Here is a 20,742-nt window from a genome sequence, read left to right as displayed (position 1 = left end):
TCACACCTCCGTGGATCTCTGGTGTTTTACACGGATGCAGCCTCGCTGCAGCTCCGTGGCTGTCACACAAGGCCTGCAGGACCTCTTTCTCTGCAAACCCCGTCTGCAGGCATTGGTTCACGAGGTTCACCTCCTGCCCTCCTGAGCAAAAACAAGCACTAAGAACAAGAGCTAAGCACACTGGACTCGACCTGGCTGGATCCCCAACCCTCAGTCCTGTCAGTCGTACCCTGGTGTGGAGACTCATCCCCAAAGCCTGGCTGGACATCAGCACAGGCATCCTTCTTCAAACGCCCCATCCAAGCAGCAAGGGATCAAAGCGTTGGCACAGCTGAAACAGAAATGCTGTGTGAGTTTCCTGTTAGCACTGAGCAGGAACAAATCTACCGCTGAGCAGCAGGATGTGAGACAAGCAGCAGCAGACACCCAACCTGCAGAACCAGCTCGTTTGGGGTCGGTCCAGATGTTTGTCTGCTCCCTTCCCTGGCCCAGGCCAAGCTTGTGAGCTGCTCCTCCTTGGTGCAGGGGGAAATGGTGCAGATGTCATGTGGTGGCTATGCACAGCATGCCTTTTACTTGCTTTCCCTCTCTCCATCTTCCATTAGCAAACAGCATCTCCAGCCTCCAGAGATCACTGAGTCCAACCCCTGCACAACAGTGAAAAAAAAGATATGATAAGGGGTACTTAAAGCACAGCATCTGTAATCAGATCAGACTCCTGCACTGTGAAGACTTCCATGAGTATTCCTGCACAGTGCATCACTTAGTCTCTCTTTAGCCTTGTGTTCATGGTTTTCCTGTAAGAGCTTGTCTAAACACTGCCTATAATCGTGGTTATGCTAGAATAACCTCTTGGTGCAGCAGGATGTCTGGAGCCCAAGTGCAGAGTCTCAGTGTTGCAAAGCCTTGAAGAGGTGCACCGTATGTGCTGGGGCTGATGACGCAGACACTGGAGCAAGGCCAGTGTGATGTTAGAAACTTGACCAGCAGCTGATCTGTTGTCAGCCATTTCTGGACACAAACGGGATCTGGTCGACTTAGGACATGACCTTTGGGCTGGAGAGCAACTCCTTGAGGAATCACACAGCCACTGCAGACCGTTGGCAAGAACCCCATACCAAAACAGCTCATCTGCAATCAGTTTTTAATCTGTGCAACAGTGATTGGAACAGGCGCACGCTCTCTGGAATTGCAGGAATGTTCACAAGTGGAATGTACATCACCTGTGTGCTCCAGCTCTTCTGTGTGCATGCTAGGTGCAGTGATCCCCCTGCACCCAGGGCTGCAATAAAGTCCTGTGGGCTTTCTAACCTGCCAACCAGCAGCCCAGGCTGCCCAGAGCCACATCCAGCCTGGCCTTGGATGCCTGCAGGGATGGGGCATCCACAGCCTCCCTGGGCAACCTGTTCCAGTGCCTCACCACCCTCTGGCTGAAAAACTTCCTCTTCACATCCAACCTAAACCTCAACACCCCCCGTCTCAGTCTAAAGCCATTCCCCACTTGTCCCATCACTGTCCACCCTCCAAAACAAAACACCTCGGCTGCTCAACACTGAAAGAGCAAAATAACCCACAGCTCTTACTTCCACTGTATGCAGTTAATTCCAAACTTAAGGTCACAGGTTAATTACTCATGTGATCCTTCCTGACAGAAGAACTACTCGTAGTGATGTGTAGGAGTAAGGAACAGTTTGAAAAGGTCATGGACATATTAGAACTTGCAGCATTCATCTTAATAGATGCCTACATTGCACAGCATTTTGTAAAACACACGTTACAAGTACTGTGCATTCGATTACACTATATCAAACTCTAAGTAACAATACAGGTTGCTTTTAAATCTACACTTGCATGTTTTCTTCAAACTCCTTGATAAAATTCCTTACTACCTTCAGTTTTATAGCCAAAGCAGTGTTTGAGCTGGTAGTGTACTCTTGAACAGCACTGCTGCCTTTAGCATTTGTATGTTTAGATCTGAAAAGAGAATTTGGTCATTATTTCATGATGAGAGAATCTTATATGACAAAACAGAATTACAAAAATCTGACAATACTGTAAAATGCCAGTGTAAGAATATGGCTCTGATTTTTTTTTTTCATTTTTTTTCTTCTTTTTTTCTTTTTCTTTTTCTTTTTCTTTTTTTTTTTTCTCTATTATTTCCTTTTTTTTTTCTTTTTTTTTTTTTTTTAAATGGTGAGTGTACCATTAATTCAAGACAAGAATTTTGTTTGTAAGTCGATCTCTATAACTGTTCTTGGCATCATTCTGTAGGATGACCTAGATACATGGAATTTGGCACTGGCTCCCCAGGGCAGTGGTTTGGCACTGAGCTGACAAAGGCCAAAGAGCATTTGCACAATGCTCTCAGACACAGGGCTTGACCCATAGGAGGTCCGGTGTGGAACCAGGAGGTGGAATACATGATCCTCGAGGTCCCTTCCAAATAAAGATATTCCATCATCCTCTAATACTTATATTCCCAAGTCCTGTACACAGTGCTCAGATGCTTAATTGAAAGGTTCCATGAAACAGTGAGGTATCTATGTCCCTTTACCACTCAGTTATTCAATTTGCCACATGGATCTTTCATCCAGTCACATTAAAAAAACACTCAAAGTATTTCCTTCAGTCTTCCATTCTGATAGAGCTTTCTGGAGCAAATACAGAGTTGCAACTCAGAATGTCCACACCTCCCTTCCTGCACCCTGCATACTTTTTTCATTGCACTGTGATTACGTACCATTCTATTGTCACCCTCATTCTGTCATTATCTAGGCAGTTTACTGCCATTAAATTTTCCAGCAACAGATGCCCACAAGTACAGCCAGCCTGGAAATACTTTGATTACTTATCTTTGTCCTGATGTCCTTGTAGGAGGTGGGACATTTCTCCATCTCAGCAGCAGAGGGCAGGAGGGGTCCAAGGTGAGGGCACGCTCTCCTCTGTTTTTCTGGCACTCAAAGACAAAGGGAACAAGAAAACCAGCAGTGTTTCCCTGCCCATGGCAAACACCAGCCTTTCCATCCTTACAGTCCTTCCTGCCATCAGCAGAGACATTTTGCTTTCTTGTGCCACTTCATCCCTTTAGCATCTGGCATTCTAACAAAAAAGTAGTTACAAGGAATTTTAATATTTTCATATTAAATGTCAGAATTAGAACCATTATGTTTACCAAATATTTAAAACGTTCAACCCAGTGAGAAGTGAATTGATGTTGCATTTAGCATTCAGATAAGAACTTGTAAAGGAAGTAAAAAGTGCTGCTTTCATTACAGAATGTTCATTCAAGCAGGAATTGAGAGATGTGTCTGAATTGATAACAACAACGAGTAATTAAGAAAGCTTGACTGCAGTCTGCTTGAGGATTCCAGTCTGAAGTGTGTTCCACCTGGTGACAACTGGGAATTTCTTTCTCTCACCATTAGAAGCATTGCACCTCTGACTAAACACATAGCTAATCACCACTGAAAACCTAGGTGCAATTTCTGCAGTGCACAGACCAACTAAGTGTTGATTAACATTCAGAGAGATTGTGCAGGTGTCCTTTTAGGAACTGGCCATCAGTATGCTAAGAGGGATGGATGTGGGGACATGAGGATAACGTGCCCTCTGCCTTTTAAGACAGCCCCAGCAGAGCAGGTCAGCAGGCTGGAGAGCTGCGTGGGTCACCAGGGCTCAGAGACTTCACTCGGCCATCTGAAAGTTGAGGGACTTCAGCCCAAGCTGCCCTTTTCCATGCAGGCAAGGAGGCCAAGAGAAGGTGGATCGGCACGGTTCTGGTGCAGACAGGGGCTGCAGTGTGAGCAGGCCTACACAGACAAGGCTGTGCCCACACAGAGTGACAGCAGCTTTCGCTGTGAGCAGATTCCCAGGGGGCCTGAGCCATGGCAGTTCTTGATGGCAGCATGTTCCAATCAGCCCTGGAAGTCTTCTCTGGACGTCTGTCGCATTCTGGAATCCACACTGAGGACGCAGTCGCTGTGTCAGAGCAGCTGGCAGAGTCACGGGGAACCGTGACGTAGTTGGCCCAGGGAGCAACAACAAGGCCTGCACTGCTCAGCCAGCCCAGGCCAAAGGGGAGCACGAGAGAGAGCAGAGGAGAGAGGGGGGGAAAGAGGGCCAGGAAGGAAAGGCCTGTGCCTGAATGGACGTGTAGCAGCAGCTGCTGACAGCAAACTCGGTGATGGCAGGGGCACAGCAGAGCAGTGCAATGCTGGCAGCTTCCTGTGTCTTTCACACAGGCACTGCAGACATGGCCAGCACTGGGAGATCAGCAGAACTGCTGCACACCTCTGCCAGCCCAGGCCAGAGGAGTGCAGAACAGTGAGCTGCTGCTGAGGGGAGAGAGGATGGCCTGAGAGCTGACCTGAGAGGCAGGGCTGGCTGTGTGACAGCAGCCTCTGTGTCCTCCTCCTGTGTCTGTGAGGGCCAGAGGGCCAGAAGAGAACATGCCCAGACAACGAAGCCCTGCTGTCCTCTGCTGCTCAGCTGGAGAGATGTTCCGCCTTCCTGAAGGACGCTGATCCAAAGGGAAGGAATCAAAGGAAGTCCAGGCTGGCTGTCCTTGTGGGCATCAGCTGCTGGCAGCTGCCTCTGTGCTGCCATGGGCAGGGCACAGCACACACAGTGTTTGCAGTTCCCTGTGTGACACTGGCCCTGGTGACCTGACAGCCATAGGGAGACAAGAGAAAGAGCTGCCTCCCTCTGCCAGATGAGGCAAAGGTGAGAATCCCAGAATCACAGCATGGCCCGGGTTGGAAAGGAGCTCAAGGTTCATGAATCTCCAACCCTTGGCTCTCCAAGGGTGCACAGGGGGCTTTGTTCTCCCTGTGGTGCAGCTTCAGTGCCAACTCACAGCTGAGCTGGTTGGCACACTGTGACAGCCTGCCGCTCTGAAGCTCTTGGGGCAGTGCTCAGTTCTTTCTGAAGTACTCTGGAAAATGCTGCTTCTCCTTCACCAAGTCTGTTTCCAGACAGACGTCTTTTTCTCCTCTGTACACACAAACAGTATCTTGTAACTCCCTGGCACAGTGCTCAGAAGTGATACTTCTGGAAGCACGTCAGAGAAAAGTGGCCTTGTCCCAGTGGACTTTCAGAGCAGATGAGAACAAGTCTTGGTTGACGGCTTTCTTCTGCTTCTGGAACTGCACAGGCAGGTTGTGTGTTGTCATACTTTATGCCAGAGTGCCAAACTGAAGCAGTTTCTGCAACCTCTTTTTTTCATACTTGTCACTCTTTGCTGAGACCTTAACTTAGTCATTTTTAATGCGCTCTCATCTAAACTACTGTGTCCTCCAGTGTCAGTGTTGTATGAATCAGGACTGTGGGATTTCATCAGTGAAAGGATTCTGCTCTAATGACTGTCATTCTAAAGCTGATATTGTTTCTACCGCATCAGGCTTGCAGGAAGCATCTTTGATCAACAGAGAAATCAGAAAAATTGCTTTTCCCATTGCAGTTTCCTTTTAACTAGTGATGAAAGCTGTCAGTTTATTTTTGGCACCAGAAATCCTGGGATGCAACCAGGTTAGATAAGAAGTGACACTGAGTCAACAGTAAGGGAACACAGATGAGATAGCATCACACAGCTCTGGAAAAGATGTTCCAGCTCTGTGTCTACCTACACCTTCAGGAGATGAAAAGTACTGGCTTACTGAGGTGTCCTGGGTTGCAGGCTCTGTTAATCTCCATTTCTGGAAGAGCTGCTTGCAATAAATACCTTGTAAGGTGAATGAGCTTGATAGAAGTAGGGTGTGAAAGAGATGGATTTGCTGTTTCCCTGAAGGTGCAGGAGTATTGCTGTGCCTACAGTCAGTAAACAAGGCAGAAATCACTGTGTTCCTCAGAATGAAAAGCAAAAGAATAAAAATCTTTTTGGGAGTGACAGCACGCCTGAATGAAGCATAAATCTAAACATTTAAAATAAGGGCTAGTGTCAAAGGGACTTGCAGTATTTCTCGTGAAGAAATATTTGATGCTTCTTTATGAAAGTCGTCATAACAAAAGTGTACTGATGTCTTTGCTGAGGATTTCCTTGGTTCCAGCCTGAAGGTGTGCACAGGCATGAGCAGGCAGTGCTGAGCTGCAGGTGAGTGCCTGTGTCCCACAGCAGGAAACCCGTGGATGTCTTCAGGGGTTTGAAATGGGCAGAGCTGTAAAACTGCAGGCTTTCACTGAAATTGTCCTCTGCTTTATTTTGTAATCTTAGTTTCACCAATGCTTTCCAATATGATTTTCGTATGAGTGCAGATACATGGGATAGGATTTAAAGTTTTTATGGTGCTGCTGTATAATTTTCTGTGGTCATCATAAGCCAATAAAAAAAATAAATGGTAATCAGGCAATCTATTAACAACCTGTGGCACGTGTCAAAACAATGAAATTCCTTGCAGGAAGACAATATTGCTATATAATAATGTGGCTATCCAAAACTGTTAATTATACTTGATGAGCTGGAGATAATCCTGAAATGGGGGACTTTGATCTTAGCCAAGAATAATAAAACTTATTATCATTCTTAAATTGGCAGCTGCTTTAAAAAGCCTGTGTCTTATTTCCCTTTTAGTAACACTGGCTAAATCAGAGAAAGTGATAAAAGTATTTCATGATTGCAGCTTAGGGATTCTTTCCCACTTGACCAGAAGTAATCTATGTCCAAAAATGTCTGTAAATACTTTTTCTATCTTATTTTGCCAGATGTATTGATATTTGAGATGAATGGCAAAAACATTTTGCGTACATAGATAAGCAATGCAAATTTCCTGGATTGTTTTAGAGAAAAAAGCTCCGGTTATCAGATCGTTTCCATGCAGAAATAAGATTTACAGAAAAATTCTCATTATTATTATTCATGCATGAATAAGTTCAAAAAAGAGATGTGGGGGATATTGTTTCAATTCCAGGTGATTGTAGGAAGGACTGTCAGGATGGAAAGGCTAGTGTCTGCCATGGGCAAAGAAAAACTTCTGGTTTTCATGTTCCCTTTGTCTTTGAGTGGAAGAGGCCATGAGGAGAGTGTGCCCTAAACTTGGACCCTTTTTGACCATTGCAGCAGAGATGGAGAAGCGTTCAACCTTCTAGAGGGACTACAGGACAAAGATATGTAATGAAAATAAGTCCAGGTTGGCTGTCCTTGTGGGCATCAGCTGCTCGCATCTGCATAGTTGTTGCTATGGGAATGGCAGAACAGCAGGAATGTTGCATTTCCTTGTGTGACACAAGCACTGGTGAATTCAAAGCAAGAGGGGTATATTAGAAAGAGCATCACCTCCCTGCCAGATTAGGCAAAGGTGAGTGGGATGTTGTTTCAATTAGTGCTGATGGCAGGAAGGACTGTAAGGATGGAAAGGCTGGTGTTTGCCATGGGCAGGGAAACACATTTGGTTTTCATTTTCTCTTTCTCTTCGAGTGCCAGATAAACAGGGGAGAGTGTGCCCTCACGTTGGAACCATCCTGCCCTCTTCTGCTGAGATGGAGAAATGTTCCAGCTTGTAGAAGGACATCAGGGCAAAGATATGTAATGTAAATAAGTCCAGGCTGGCTTTCCTTGTGGGCATCAGCTGCTGGCATCTGCATTGCTGCTGCCATGAGCATGGCAAAGCAGGTAAAAGGTTGCTTTTCCTTGTGTGACACAGGAGCTCTTGACTTGAAAGCTAGAGGGATGCAATAGAAAGAGCTGCAACCTCTGCCAGACATGGCAAAGGTGAGTGGGATGTTGTTTCAGTTAGTGCTGATGTCAGGAAGGACTGTAAGGATGGAAAGGCTGGTGTTTGTCATGGGCTGGGAAACACATCTTGTTTTCATTTTCTCTTTCTCTTTGAATGCCAGATAAAGAGCAGAGCTTGCCCTCACCTTGGACCCCTCCTGCCCTCTTCTGCTGAGATGGAGAAATGTCCAAGCTTCTAGAAGGACATCAGGACAAAGGTATGTAATGAAAATAAGTCCAGGCTGGCTGTCCTTGTGGGCATCAGCTGCTGGCATCTGGACTTCTGCTGCCATGAGCATGGCACAGCAGGTAAAAGATTGCTTTTCCTTGTGTGACACAGGAGCTCTTGTCTTGAAAGCTAGAGGGATGCAGTAGAAAGAGCTGCAACCTCTGCCAGACGTGGCAAAGGTGAGTGGGATGTTGTTTCAATTATTCCTGAAGTCAGGAAGATTGTAAGGATGGAAAGTCTGGTGTTTGCCATGGGCTGGGAAACACATCTTATTTTCATTTTCTATTTCTCTTTGAGTGCCGGATAAAGAGCAGAGTGTGCCCTCGCCTTGGACCCATCCAGCTCTCTGCTGCTCAGAGGGAGAAATGTCCAAGCTTCTAGAAGGACATCAGGACAAAGATATGTAATGTAAATAAGTCCAGGCTGGCTGTCCTTGTGGGCATCAGCTGCTGGCATCTGCATTGCTGCTGCCATGAGCATGGCACAGCAGGTAAAAGATTGCTTTTCCTTGTGTGACACAGGAGCTCTTGACTTGAAAGCTAGAGGGATGCAATAGAAAGAGCTGCAACCTCTGCCAGACATGGCAAAGGTGAGTGGGATGTTGTTTCAGTTGCTGTTGATGTCAGGAGGACTGTAAGGATCGAAAGTCTGGTGTTTGTCATGGGCAGGGAAACACATCTGGTTTTCATTTTCTCTTTCTCTTTGAGTGCCAGATAAACAGGGGAGAGTGTGCCCTAACCTTGGACCCATCCTGCCCTCTGCTGCTCAGAGGGTGAAATGTCCAATCTTCGAAAAGGACATCAGGACAAAGATATGTAATGAAAATAAGTCCAGGCTGGCTGTCCTTGTGGGCATCAGCTGCTGGCATCTGCATTGCTGCTGCCATGAGCATGGCACAGCAGGTAAAAGATTGCTTTTCCTTGTGTGACACAGGAGCTCTTGACTTGAAAGCTAGAGGGATGCAATAGAAAGAGCTGCAACCTCTGCCAGACATGGCAAAGGTGAGTGGGATGTTGTTTCAGTTGCTGTTGATGTCAGGAAGGACTGTAAGGATGCAAAGTCTGGTGTTTGCAATGGGCAGGGAAACACATCTGGTTTTCATTTTCTCTTTGTGTGGCAGAAAAAGAGGAGAGTGTGCCTGCAACTTCTAACTCTCCTGCCCTCTGCTGCTCAGAGTGAGAAATGTCCCACCTTCTAGAAGGACATCAGGACAAAGATATGTAATGAAAATAAGTCCAGGCTGGCTGTCCTTGTGGGCATCAGCTGCTGGCATCTGCATTGCTGCTGCCATGAGCATGGCACAGCAGGTAAGAGATTGCTTTTCCTTGTGTGACACAGGAGCTCTTGACTTGAAAGCTAGAGGGATGCAATAGAAAGAGCTGCAACCTCTGCCAGACATGGCAAAGGTGAGTGGGATGTTGTTTCAGTTGCTGCGGATGTCAGGAAGGACTGTAAGGATGCAAAGTCTGGTGTTTGCAATGGGCAGGGAAACACATCTGGTTTTCATTTTCTCTTTGTGTGGCAGAAAAAGAGGAGAGTGTGCCTGCAACTTCTAACTCTCCTGCCCTCTGCTGCTCAGAGTGAGAAATGTCCCAGATTCTAGAAGGACATCAGGACAAGGATATGTAATGAAAATAAGTCCAGGCTGGCTGTCCTTGTGGGCATCAGCTGCTGGCATCTGCATTGCTGCTGCCATGAGCATGGCACAGCAGGTAAAAGATTGCTTTTCCTTGTGTGACATAGGAGCTCTTGACTTGAAAGCTAGAGGGATGCAATAGAAAGAGCTGCAACCTCTGCCAGACATGGCAAAGGTGAGTGGGATGTTGTTTGAGTTAGTGCTGATGTCAGGAAGGACTGTAAGGATGGAAAGGCTGGTGTTTGCCATGGGGAGGGAAACACATCTGGTTTTCATTTTCTCTTTCTCTTTGAGTGCCAGATAAAGAGCAGAGTGTGCCCTCACCTTGGACCCATCCTGCCCTCTTCTGCTGAGATGGAGAAATGTTCCAGCTTGTAGAAGGACATCAGGACAAGGATATGTAATGAAAATAAGTCCAGGCTGGCTGTCCTTGTGGGCATCAGCTGCTGGCATCTGCATTGCTGCTGCCATGAGCATGGCACAGCAGGTAAAAGATTGCTTTTCCTTGTGTGACACAGGAGCTCTTGACTTGAAAGCTAGAGGGATGCAATAGAAAGAGCTGCAACCTCTGCCAGACATGGCAAAGGTGAGTGGGATGTTGTTTCAGTTGCTGCTGATGTCAGGAAGGACTGTAAGGATGGAAAGTCTGGTGTTTGCCATGGGCAGGGAAACACATCTGGTTTTCATTTTCTCTTTCTCTTTGTGTGCCAGATAAAGAGCAGAGTGTGCCCTCGCCTTGGACCCATCCTGCCCTCTGCTGCTCAGAGGGAGAAATATTCCAGCCTGTAGAAGGACATCAGGATAAGGATATGTAATGAAAATAAGTCCAGGCTGGCTGTCCTTGTGGGCATCAGCTGCTGGCATCTGCATTGCTGCTGCCATGAGCATGGCACAGCAGGTAAAATATTGCTTTTCCTTGTGTGACACAGGAGCTCTTGACTTGAAAGCTAGAGGGATGCAATAGAAAGAGCTGCAACCTCTGCCAGACATGGCAAAGGTGAGTGGGATGTTGTTTCAGTTGCTGCTGATGTCAGGAAGGACTGTAAGGATGGAAAGGCTGGTGTTTGCCATGGGCTGGGAAACACATCTTGTTTTCATCTTCTCTTTGTGTTTGTGTGCCAGAAAAAAGAGGAGAGTGTGCCCTCACCTTGGAACTCTCCTGCCCTCTTCTGCTGAGATGGAGAAATGTTCCAGCTTGTAGAAGGACATCAGGACAAGGATATGTAATGAAAATAAGTCCAGGCTGGCTGTCCTTGTGGGCATCAGCTGCTGGCATCTGCATTGCTGCTGCCATGGGCATGGCACAGCAGGTAAAAGATTGCTTTTCCTTGTGTGACATAGGAGCTCTTGACTTGAAAGCTAGAGGGATGCAATAGAAAGAGCTGCAACCTCTGCCAGACATGGCAAAGGTGAGTGGGATGTTGTTTGAGTTAGTGCTGATGTCAGGAAGGACTGTAAGGATGGAAAGGCTGGTGTTTGCCATGGGGAGGGAAACACATCTGGTTTTCATTTTCTCTTTCTCTTTGAGTGCCAGATAAAGAGCAGAGTGTGCCCTCACCTTGGACCCATCCTGCCCTCTTCTGCTGAGATGGAGAAATGTTCCAGCTTGTAGAAGGACATCAGGACAAGGATATGTAATGAAAATAAGTCCAGGCTGGCTGTCCTTGTGGGCATCAGCTGCTGGCATCTGCATTGCTGCTGCCATGAGCATGGCACAGCAGGTAAAAGATTGCTTTTCCTTGTGTGACACAGGAGCTCTTGACTTGAAAGCTAGAGGGATGCAATAGAAAGAGCTGCAACCTCTGCCAGACATGGCAAAGGTGAGTGGGATGTTGTTTCAGTTGCTGCTGATGTCAGGAAGGACTGTAAGGATGGAAAGTCTGGTGTTTGCCATGGGCAGGGAAACACATCTGGTTTTCATTTTCTCTTTCTCTTTGTGTGCCAGATAAAGAGCAGAGTGTGCCCTCGCCTTGGACCCATCCTGCCCTCTGCTGCTCAGAGGGAGAAATATTCCAGCCTGTAGAAGGACATCAGGATAAGGATATGTAATGAAAATAAGTCCAGGCTGGCTGTCCTTGTGGGCATCAGCTGCTGGCATCTGCATTGCTGCTGCCATGAGCATGGCACAGCAGGTAAAATATTGCTTTTCCTTGTGTGACACAGGAGCTCTTGACTTGAAAGCTAGAGGGATGCAATAGAAAGAGCTGCAACCTCTGCCAGACATGGCAAAGGTGAGTGGGATGTTGTTTCAGTTGCTGCTGATGTCAGGAAGGACTGTAAGGATGGAAAGGCTGGTGTTTGCCATGGGCTGGGAAACACATCTTGTTTTCATCTTCTCTTTGTGTTTGTGTGCCAGAAAAAAGAGGAGAGTGTGCCCTCACCTTGGAACTCTCCTGCCCTCTTCTGCTGAGATGGAGAAATGTTCCAGCTTGTAGAAGGACATCAGGACAAGGATATGTAATGAAAATAAGTCCAGGCTGGCTGTCCTTGTGGGCATCAGCTGCTGGCATCTGCATTGCTGCTGCCATGGGCATGGCACAGCAGGTAAAAGATTGCTTTTCCTTGTGTGACATAGGAGCTCTTGACTTGAAAGCTAGAGGGATGCAATAGAAAGAGCTGCAACCTCTGCCAGACATGGCAAAGGTGAGTGGGATGTTGTTTGAGTTAGTGCTGATGTCAGGAAGGACTGTAAGGATGGAAAGGCTGGTGTTTGCCATGGGGAGGGAAACACATCTGGTTTTCATTTTCTCTTTCTCTTTGAGTGCCAGATAAAGAGCAGAGTGTGCCCTCACCTTGGACCCATCCTGCCCTCTTCTGCTGAGATGGAGAAATGTTCCAGCTTGTAGAAGGACATCAGGACAAGGATATGTAATGAAAATAAGTCCAGGCTGGCTGTCCTTGTGGGCATCAGCTGCTGGCATCTGCATTGCTGCTGCCATGAGCATGGCACAGCAGGTAAAAGATTGCTTTTCCTTGTGTGACACAGGAGCTCTTGACTTGAAAGCTAGAGGGATGCAATAGAAAGAGCTGCAACCTCTGCCAGACATGGCAAAGGTGAGTGGGATGTTGTTTCAGTTGCTGCTGATGTCAGGAAGGACTGTAAGGATGGAAAGTCTGGTGTTTGCCATGGGCAGGGAAACACATCTGGTTTTCATTTTCTCTTTCTCTTTGTGTGCCAGATAAAGAGCAGAGTGTGCCCTCGCCTTGGACCCATCCTGCCCTCTGCTGCTCAGAGGGAGAAATATTCCAGCCTGTAGAAGGACATCAGGATAAGGATATGTAATGAAAATAAGTCCAGGCTGGCTGTCCTTGTGGGCATCAGCTGCTGGCATCTGCATTGCTGCTGCCATGAGCATGGCACAGCAGGTAAAAGATTGCTTTTCCTTGTGTGACACAGGAGCTCTTGACTTGAAAGCTAGAGGGATGCAATAGAAAGAGCTGCAACCTCTGCCAGACATGGCAAAGGTGAGTGGGATGTTGTTTCAATTAGTGCAGATGTCAGGAAGGACTGTAAGGATGGAAAGGCTGGTGTTTGCCATGGGCAGGGAAACACATCTGGTTTTCATTTTCTCTTTCTCTTTGTGTGCCAGATAAAGAGCAGAGTGTGCCCTCGCCTTGGACCCATCCTGCCCTCTGCTGCTCAGAGGGAGAAATATTCCAGCCTGTAGAAGGACATCAGGACAAGGATATGTAATGAAAATAAGTCCAGGCTGGCTGTCCTTGTGGGCATCAGCTGCTGGCATCTGCATTGCTGCTGCCATGAGCATGGCACAGCAGGTAAAAGATTGCTTTTCCTTGTGTGACACAGGAGCTCTTGACTTCCCCACCAGGGCGGAGAGGAGAGGCGTTATCACTGTGAGGTAAGTGGCAGGTGCGGGGTCACCCATTAACGACCTGGTAAGGGGGCGAGGGCAGAGCCAGCACTATCAGCAGCAGGGTGGGGCTTATCGGTCACGCCCTGTTAAGGCTATTCTAGTTGTGCTAATTAGTCTTCAGGTTCTCCATGGCTCCACCCCGGCGGAAGGCTACTGTCTCTAAAAATAATGTGGGGACCCAGACAGAGGCCCCCTGCACATGTAAAAGAAAGACTGCCAAGAAGAATGCAGAGGTGCAGACTGAGGTCCCAAAACAACATGCTAGTGTGCAGGTCACTGGCTGTGATGAGTGCCAGAGCCTGGCCCTTGCAGTGCCAGGCGATGGAGGCAGCACTTGTGTAAGATGTGACCAGCTAAAGGACTTACTTTGCCTTGTGGTCAACCTGAAGGAGGAGGTGGAGAGGCTAAGGACCATAAAGGAATGTGAGAGGGAGATTGATTGGTGGTGCCAGTCCCTATCAGCCCCGAGATCTTGGCACACAGCTGAGGCTCTGCGTGGAGCGTGTCACTCCCTGCCGCCTTGCAAACAGGTAGTAGAGGGGAACCGGCAGGTAGACTGTGTTCCTGCTGCAGTGCAAGGCAATTTGAGAGCAGAGCAAGGCAATCTAAGGGAGGAGGAGGAGTGGAAAAGGATACCAGCTCGGCGAAGTGGGCGTCCTCCATCCCGACCATCCTCGGCTCCCCAGGTGCCTCTGCAAAATAGGTTTGAGGCCCTGAATCTCGAGGGAGAGGTGAGTGAGGGGGTGGAGGGAGGTCCACCTGTAAGGTTGCCTCGGGCGAAGCGGTCGACCCCACGCCTCAAGACTGCCTCCGCCCGGAAGGACAGAAGGGTGGTTGTCATAGGTGACTCCCTGCTGAGAGGAACGGAAGGCCCTATATGTCGGCCTGACCCTACCCGTAGGGAGGTGTGCTGCCTCCCTGGGGCAAGGGTCAGGGATATTGCTAGGAAACTTCCTGGTCTGATTGGCCCTTCTGATTATTACCCATTATTGATAGTTCAGGCTGGCAGCGATGAAGTCGCTGAGAGAAGCCTGAGGTCTATCAAGGAAGACTTCAGGGGACTGGGGCGGGTAGTTGAAGGAACGGGTGTGCAGGTGGTTTTTTCTTCCCTACCTTCAGTGGCAGGGAAGGATACCGAGAGCATCCAAAAAACCCGCCTCATAAATAAATGGCTAAGAAGTTGGTGCAAGCACAGGAACTTCGGTTTTTTTGACCACGGGGCAATTTACTCTGCGCCTGGCATGATGGCTGCGGATGGAAGTAGCCTGTCTCCAAGGGGTAAGAGGATCCTAGCCCAGGAACTGGCAGGGCTCATTGAAAGGTGTTTAAACTAGGTATGAAGGGGGAAGGGGACAGAATGAGGGCCACTGGGGTTGAGCGGGTAGTTCATGGCTCAAAATGGAGTTCGATGGGTGAAAAGGGTGGAGTTCAAAGGGATGGAGAGAGGCAGGGGGGTGCTGCTTCCCTAAAGTGTCTATACACTAATGCGCGCAGCATGGGAAATAAACAGGAAGAGTTGGAGATCTGTGTGCGGTCGCAAGGCCATGATCTCATTGCGATCACGGAGACGTGGTGGGACAGCTCGCATGACTGGAATGTTGTCATGGAGGGCTATGTGCTTTTTAGGAAAGATCGGCTGGCGAGGCGGGGTGGTGGAGTTGCTCTTTATGTGAGAGAGCAGCTAGAATGTATTGAACTCCACCTGGGGGAGGGTGATGTAGCAGTGGAGAGCTTGTGGGTGAGAATCAAGGGGCAGGCTGGTATGGGTGACACCGTTGTGGGTGTGTACTACAGGCCCCCTGATCAGGAGGAGGAGGTTGACGAGGCCTTCCACAAGCAACTGAAAGTAGCGTCGCAATCCCAGGCGCTGGTGCTTATGGGGGACTTCAATTATCCAGATATTTGCTGGAAAAGCAACGTGGCCAGGCATGCGCAGTCCAGACGGTTCCTGCAATGTGTCGAAGACAACTTTCTGATGCAGATGGTGGAGGAACCAACGAGGGGAGGGGTGTTACTGGACCTTATTCTCACAAATAAGGACGGGTTTGTTAAGGAAGTAAAAGTTGGGGGTAGCTTGGGTTGTAGTGACCACGAGATGGTGGAGTTCAAGATCTTGAGTGGAAGGAGCAAAGCAAAAAGTAGGATTGCTACCCTGGACTTTAGGAGAGCCAACTTTGATCTCTTCCGGGACCTACTTGGAGCTATCCCGTGGGCTAGGGTGTTAGAAGGTAAGGGGGCCTGTGAGAGCTGGTTGGCATTTAAACAGCTCTTCTTCCAAGCCCAGGATCGGTGCGTCCCTGTGAGCAAGAAATCAGGAAAGGGTGGCAGGAGACCTGTGTGGATGAGCAAGGAGCTCATGCACAAACTCAAAGGGAAAAAGAAGGTCCATGAAATGTGGAAAAAGGGTCTGACCACTCGGGAAGAATATAGAAATGTTGTCAGGGCCTGCAGGGATGCGACGAGGAAGGCTAAAGCCCACCTGGAATTGAATCTAGCAAAGGTGGTAAAGGATAATAAAAAAGGTTTTTTTAAGTATGTTAACAGTAAAAGGAAGACTAGGGAGAATGTAGGTCCCCTACTAAGTGAGGGGGGTGTTCTGGTAACGGGGGATGCTGAGAAGGCGGAGATACTGAACGCCTTCTTTGCTTCTGTCTTCAGTGAAAAAGCTCCCCCTCGGGAATCCCAGGCCCTGGTGGTTAGTGAGAAGGTCTGGGGAATGGAAGACTTCCCTTTAGTCAGGGAAGAGGCGGTCCGAGAGCGCCTAGGCAACACCAATGTTCATAAATCCATGGGACCCGATGGGGTGCATCCACGGGTGCTGAGGGAGCTGGCAGAGGTGATTGCTGAACCGCTCTCTATCATCTTTGAGAGGTCTTGGAGAATGGGGGAGGTGCCTGAAGACTGGAGGATAGCCAATGTCACTCCGGTCTTCAAAAAGGGCAAGAAGGAAGATCCAGGTAATTACAGGCCAGTCAGCCTCACCTCTGTCCCTGGAAAGGTGATGGAACAGATTGTGCTGGATGCCATCTCCAGACAACTGGAAGAAAAGGAGGTTATCAGGAGTAGTCAGCACGGGTTCACCAGGGGGAGGTCGTGCTTGACCAACCTGGTAGCCTTCTATGATGTTGTCACTGGCTGGGTGGATGGGGGGAGAGCAGTGGATGTAGTCTACCTTGATTTCAGCAAGGCATTTGACACTGTCTCCCACGACATCCTTATAACGAAGCTGAGGAAGTGCGGGATAGATGAGTGGACAGTGAGGTGGGTTGAGAACTGGCTGACTGGCAGAGCACAGAGGGTTGTCATTGGCGGTGCAGAGTCTGGTTGGAGACCTGTAACCAGCGGTGTTCCCCAGGGGTCGGTGCTGGGACCGGTCCTGTTCAACATCTTCATCAATGACCTTGATGAGGGGGTAGTGGCCACCCTCAGCAAGTTTGCTGATGATACGAAGTTGGGAGGATTGGCTGACACGCCCGAAGGCTGTGCTGCCATTCAGCGAGACCTGGACAGGCTGGAGAGCTGGGCAGTAAGGAACCAGATGAGGTTTAACAAAAGCAAGTGTAGAGTCTTGCACCTAGGGAGGAATAATTCCATGCACCGGTACAGGTTGGGGGATGACCTGCTGGAGAGGAGCTCTGTGGAGAGGGACCTGGGTGTCCTGGTGGACGACAGGTTGGCCATGAGCCAGCAGTGTGCCCTTGTGGCCAAAAAGGCCAATGGCATTCTGGGGTGCATTAAAAGGAGCGTGGCCAGCAGGTCGAGGGAGGTGATCCTCCCCCTCTACTCTGCCCTGGTAAGGCCTCATCTGGAGTACTGTGTCCAGTTCTGGGCTCCCCAGTACAAAAAAGACAGGGATCTCTTGGAAAGAGTCCAGCGGAGAGCCACAAAGATGGTGAAGGGCCTGGAGCATCTCCCCTATGAGGAAAGGCTAAGTGAGCTGGGTCTGTTTAGCCTTGAGAAGAGAAGACTGAGAGGGGACCTGATCCAGGTCTATAAATATCTAAGGTGTGGGGGGCAAAGTGGCGAGGCCAGACTCTTTTCAGCAGTGTGCAGAGACAGGACAAGGGGAAATGGCCAGAAGCTGGAGCATAGGAAGTTCCGCACCAATGTGCGCAAGAACTTCTTTACGGTGAGGGTGACGGAGCACTGGAACAGGCTGCCCAGGGAGGTTGTGGAGTCTCCTTCTCTGGAGATATTCAAGACCCGCCTGGACGCCTACCTGTGCGACCTGGTGTAGGGATCCTGATTGGCAGGGGGGTTGGACTCGATGATCTCTGGAGGTCCCTTCCAACCCCTACGATTCTGTGATTCTGTGATTCTGTGATACAACATCCCACTGAAGTTTGCCATGTCTGGCAGAGGTTGCAGCTCTTTCTATTGCATCCCTCTAGCTTTACAGTCAAGAGCTCCTGTGTCACACAAGGAAAAGCAATCTCTTACCTGCTGTGCCATGCTCATGGCAGCAGCAAAGCAGATGCCAGCAGCTGATGCCCACAAGGACAGCCAGCCTGGACTTATTTTCATTACATATCTTTGTCCTGATGTCCTTCTACAAGCTGGAACATTTCTCCATCTCAGCAGAAGTGGGCAGGAGGGGTCCAAGGTGAGGGCACACTCTGCTCTTTATCTGGCACTCAAAGAGAAAGAGAAAATGAAAACCAGATGTGTTTCCCTGCCCATGGCAAACACCAGCCTTTCCATCCTTACAGTCCTTCCTGACATCAGCACTAATTGAAACAACATCCCACTCACCTTTGCCATGTCTGGCAGAGGTTGCAGCTCTTTCTATTGCATCCCTCTAGCTTTCAAGTCAAGAGCTCCTCTGTCACACAAGGAAAAGCAATCTTTTACCTGCTTTGCCATGCTCATGGCAGCAGCAGTGCAGATGCCAGCAGCTGATGCCCACAAGGACAGCCAGCCTGGACTTATTTTCATTACATATCTTTGTCCTGATGTCCTTCTACAAGCTGGAACATTTCGCCATCTCAGCAGAAGAGGGCAGGAGGGGTCCAAGTAGCAGGCACACTCTCCTCTTTTTCTGGCACACAAAGAGAAGATGAAAACCAGATGTGTTTCCCTGCCCATGGCAAACACCAGACTTTCCATCCTCACAGTCCTTCCTGACATCAGGAGCAATGGAAACAACATCCCACTCACCTTTGCCATGTCTGGCAGAGGTTGCAGCTCTTTCTATTGCATCCCTCTAGCTTTCAAGTCAAGAGCTCCTGTGTCACACAAGGAAAAGCAATCTTTTACCTGCTGTGCCATGCTCATGGCAGCAGCAATGTAGATGCCAGCAGCTGATGCCCACAAGGACAGCCAGCCTGGACTTATTTTCATTACATATCTTTGTCCTGATGTCCTTCTACAAGCTGGAACATTTCTCCCTCTCAGCAGAAGAGGGCAGGAGATATCCAAGGTGAGGGCACACTCTCCCCTGTTAATATGGCACTCAAAGAGAAAGAGAAGATGAAAACCAGATGTGTTTCCCTGCCCATGGCAAACACCAGCCTTTCCATCCTTACAGTCCTTCCTGACATCAGCAGCAACTGAAACAACATCCCACTCACCTTTGCCATGTCTGGCAGAGGTTGCAGCTCTTTCTATTGCATCCCTCTAGCTTTAAAGTCAAGAGCTCCTGTGTCACACAAGGAAAAGCAATCTCTTACCTGCTGTGCCATGCTCATGGCAGCAGCAAAGCAGATGCCAGCAGCTGATGCCCACAAGGACAGCCAGCCTGGACTTATTTTCATTACATATCTTTGTCCTGATGTCCTTCTACAAGCTGGAACATTTCTCCATCTCAGCAGCAGAGGGCAGGAGGGGTCCAAGGTTAGGGCACACTCTCCTCTTTTTCTGGCACACAAAGAGAAGATGAAAACCAGATGTGTTTCCCTGCCCATGGCAAACACCAGCCTTTCCATCCTCACAGTCCATCTTGACATCAGCAGCAACTGAAACAACATCCCACTCACCTTTGCCATTTCTGCCAGAGGTTGCAGCTCTTTCTATTGCATCCCTCTAGCTTTCAACTCAAGAGCTCCTGTATCACACAAGGAAAAGCAATCTTTTACCTGCTGTGCCATGCTCATGGCAGCAGCAATGCAGATGCCAGCAGCTGATGCCCACAAGGACAGCCAGCCTGGACTTATTTTCATTACATATCTTTGTCTTGACGTCCTTCTACAAGCTGGAACATTTCTCCATCTCAGCAGCAGAGGGCAGGAGGGGTCCAAGGTTAGGGCACACTCTCCCCTGTTTATCTGGCACTCAAAGAGAAAGAGAAAATGAAAACCAGATGTGTTTCCCTGCCCATGGCAAACACCAGCCTTTCCATCCTTACAGTCCTTCCTGACATCAGCAGCAACTGAAACAACATCCCACTCACCTTTGCCATGTCTGGCAGAGGTTGCAGCTCTTTCTATTGCATCGCTCTAGCTTTCAAGTCAAGAGCTCCTGTGTCACACAAGGAAAAGCAATCTCTTACCTGCTGTGCCATGCTCATGGCAGCAGCCATGCAGATGCCAGCAGCTGATGCCCACAAGGACAGCCAGCCTGGACTTATTTTCATTACATATCTTTGTCCTGATGTCCTTCTACAAGCTGGAACATTTCTCCATCTCAGCAGCAGAGGGCAGGAGGGGTCCAAGGTTAGGGCACACTCTCCTCTTTTTCTGGCACACAAAAACAAGATGAAAACCAGATGTGTTTCCCTGCCCATGGCAAACACCAGCCTTTCCATCCTTACAGTCCTTCCTGACATCAGCAGCAACTGAAACAACATCCCACTGAAGTATGCCATGTCTGGCAGAGGTTGCAGCTCTTTCTATTGCATCCCTTTAGCTTTCAAGTCAAGAGCTCCTGTGTCACACAAGAAAAAGCAATCTCTTACCTGCTGTGCCATGCTCATGGCAGCAGCAATGCAGATGCCAGCAGCTGATGCCCACAAGGACAGCCAGCCTGGACTTATTTTCATCACATATCCTTGTCCTGATGTCCTTCTACAAGCTGGAACATTTCTCCATCTCAGCAGCAGAGGGCAGGAGGGGTCCAAGGTTAGGGCACACTCTCCTCTTTATCTGGCACTCAAAGAGAAAATGAAAACCAGATGTGTTTCCCTCCCCATGGCAAACACCAGCCTTTCCATCCTTACAGTCCTTCCTGCAATCATCAGCAATAATTGAAACAACATCCCACTCACCTTTGCCATGTCTGGCAGAGGTTGCAGCTCTTTCTATTGCATCCCTCTAGCTTTTAAGTCAAGAGCTCTTGTGTCACACAAGGAAAAGCAATCTTT

General features: G+C 48.7%; 1 long non-coding RNA gene across 1 annotated transcript in view; it reads right to left on the bottom strand.

Moving 5' to 3' along the window:
* Positions 1–255: 255 nt before the first annotated feature.
* The window catches only part of LOC149912169 (uncharacterized), a 125,359-nt gene continuing 104,872 nt past the window's right edge, over positions 256–20,742 (bottom strand). Inside the window, exons 3-4 of the long non-coding RNA XR_016461588.1 lie at positions 432–498; positions 256–331 (exon numbers count right to left, since the gene is read on the bottom strand). This is a non-coding gene — a long non-coding RNA (uncharacterized LOC149912169). The remainder of the gene's footprint in view (positions 332–431; positions 499–20,742) is intronic.

This window comes from Phasianus colchicus, chromosome Z (genome assembly GCF_987193195.1).
Source record: "Phasianus colchicus chromosome Z, bPhaCol1.hap1.1, whole genome shotgun sequence".
NCBI lineage: Eukaryota > Metazoa > Chordata > Aves > Galliformes > Phasianidae > Phasianus > Phasianus colchicus.
This window is presented reverse-complemented; position numbering and strand designations above follow the sequence as displayed.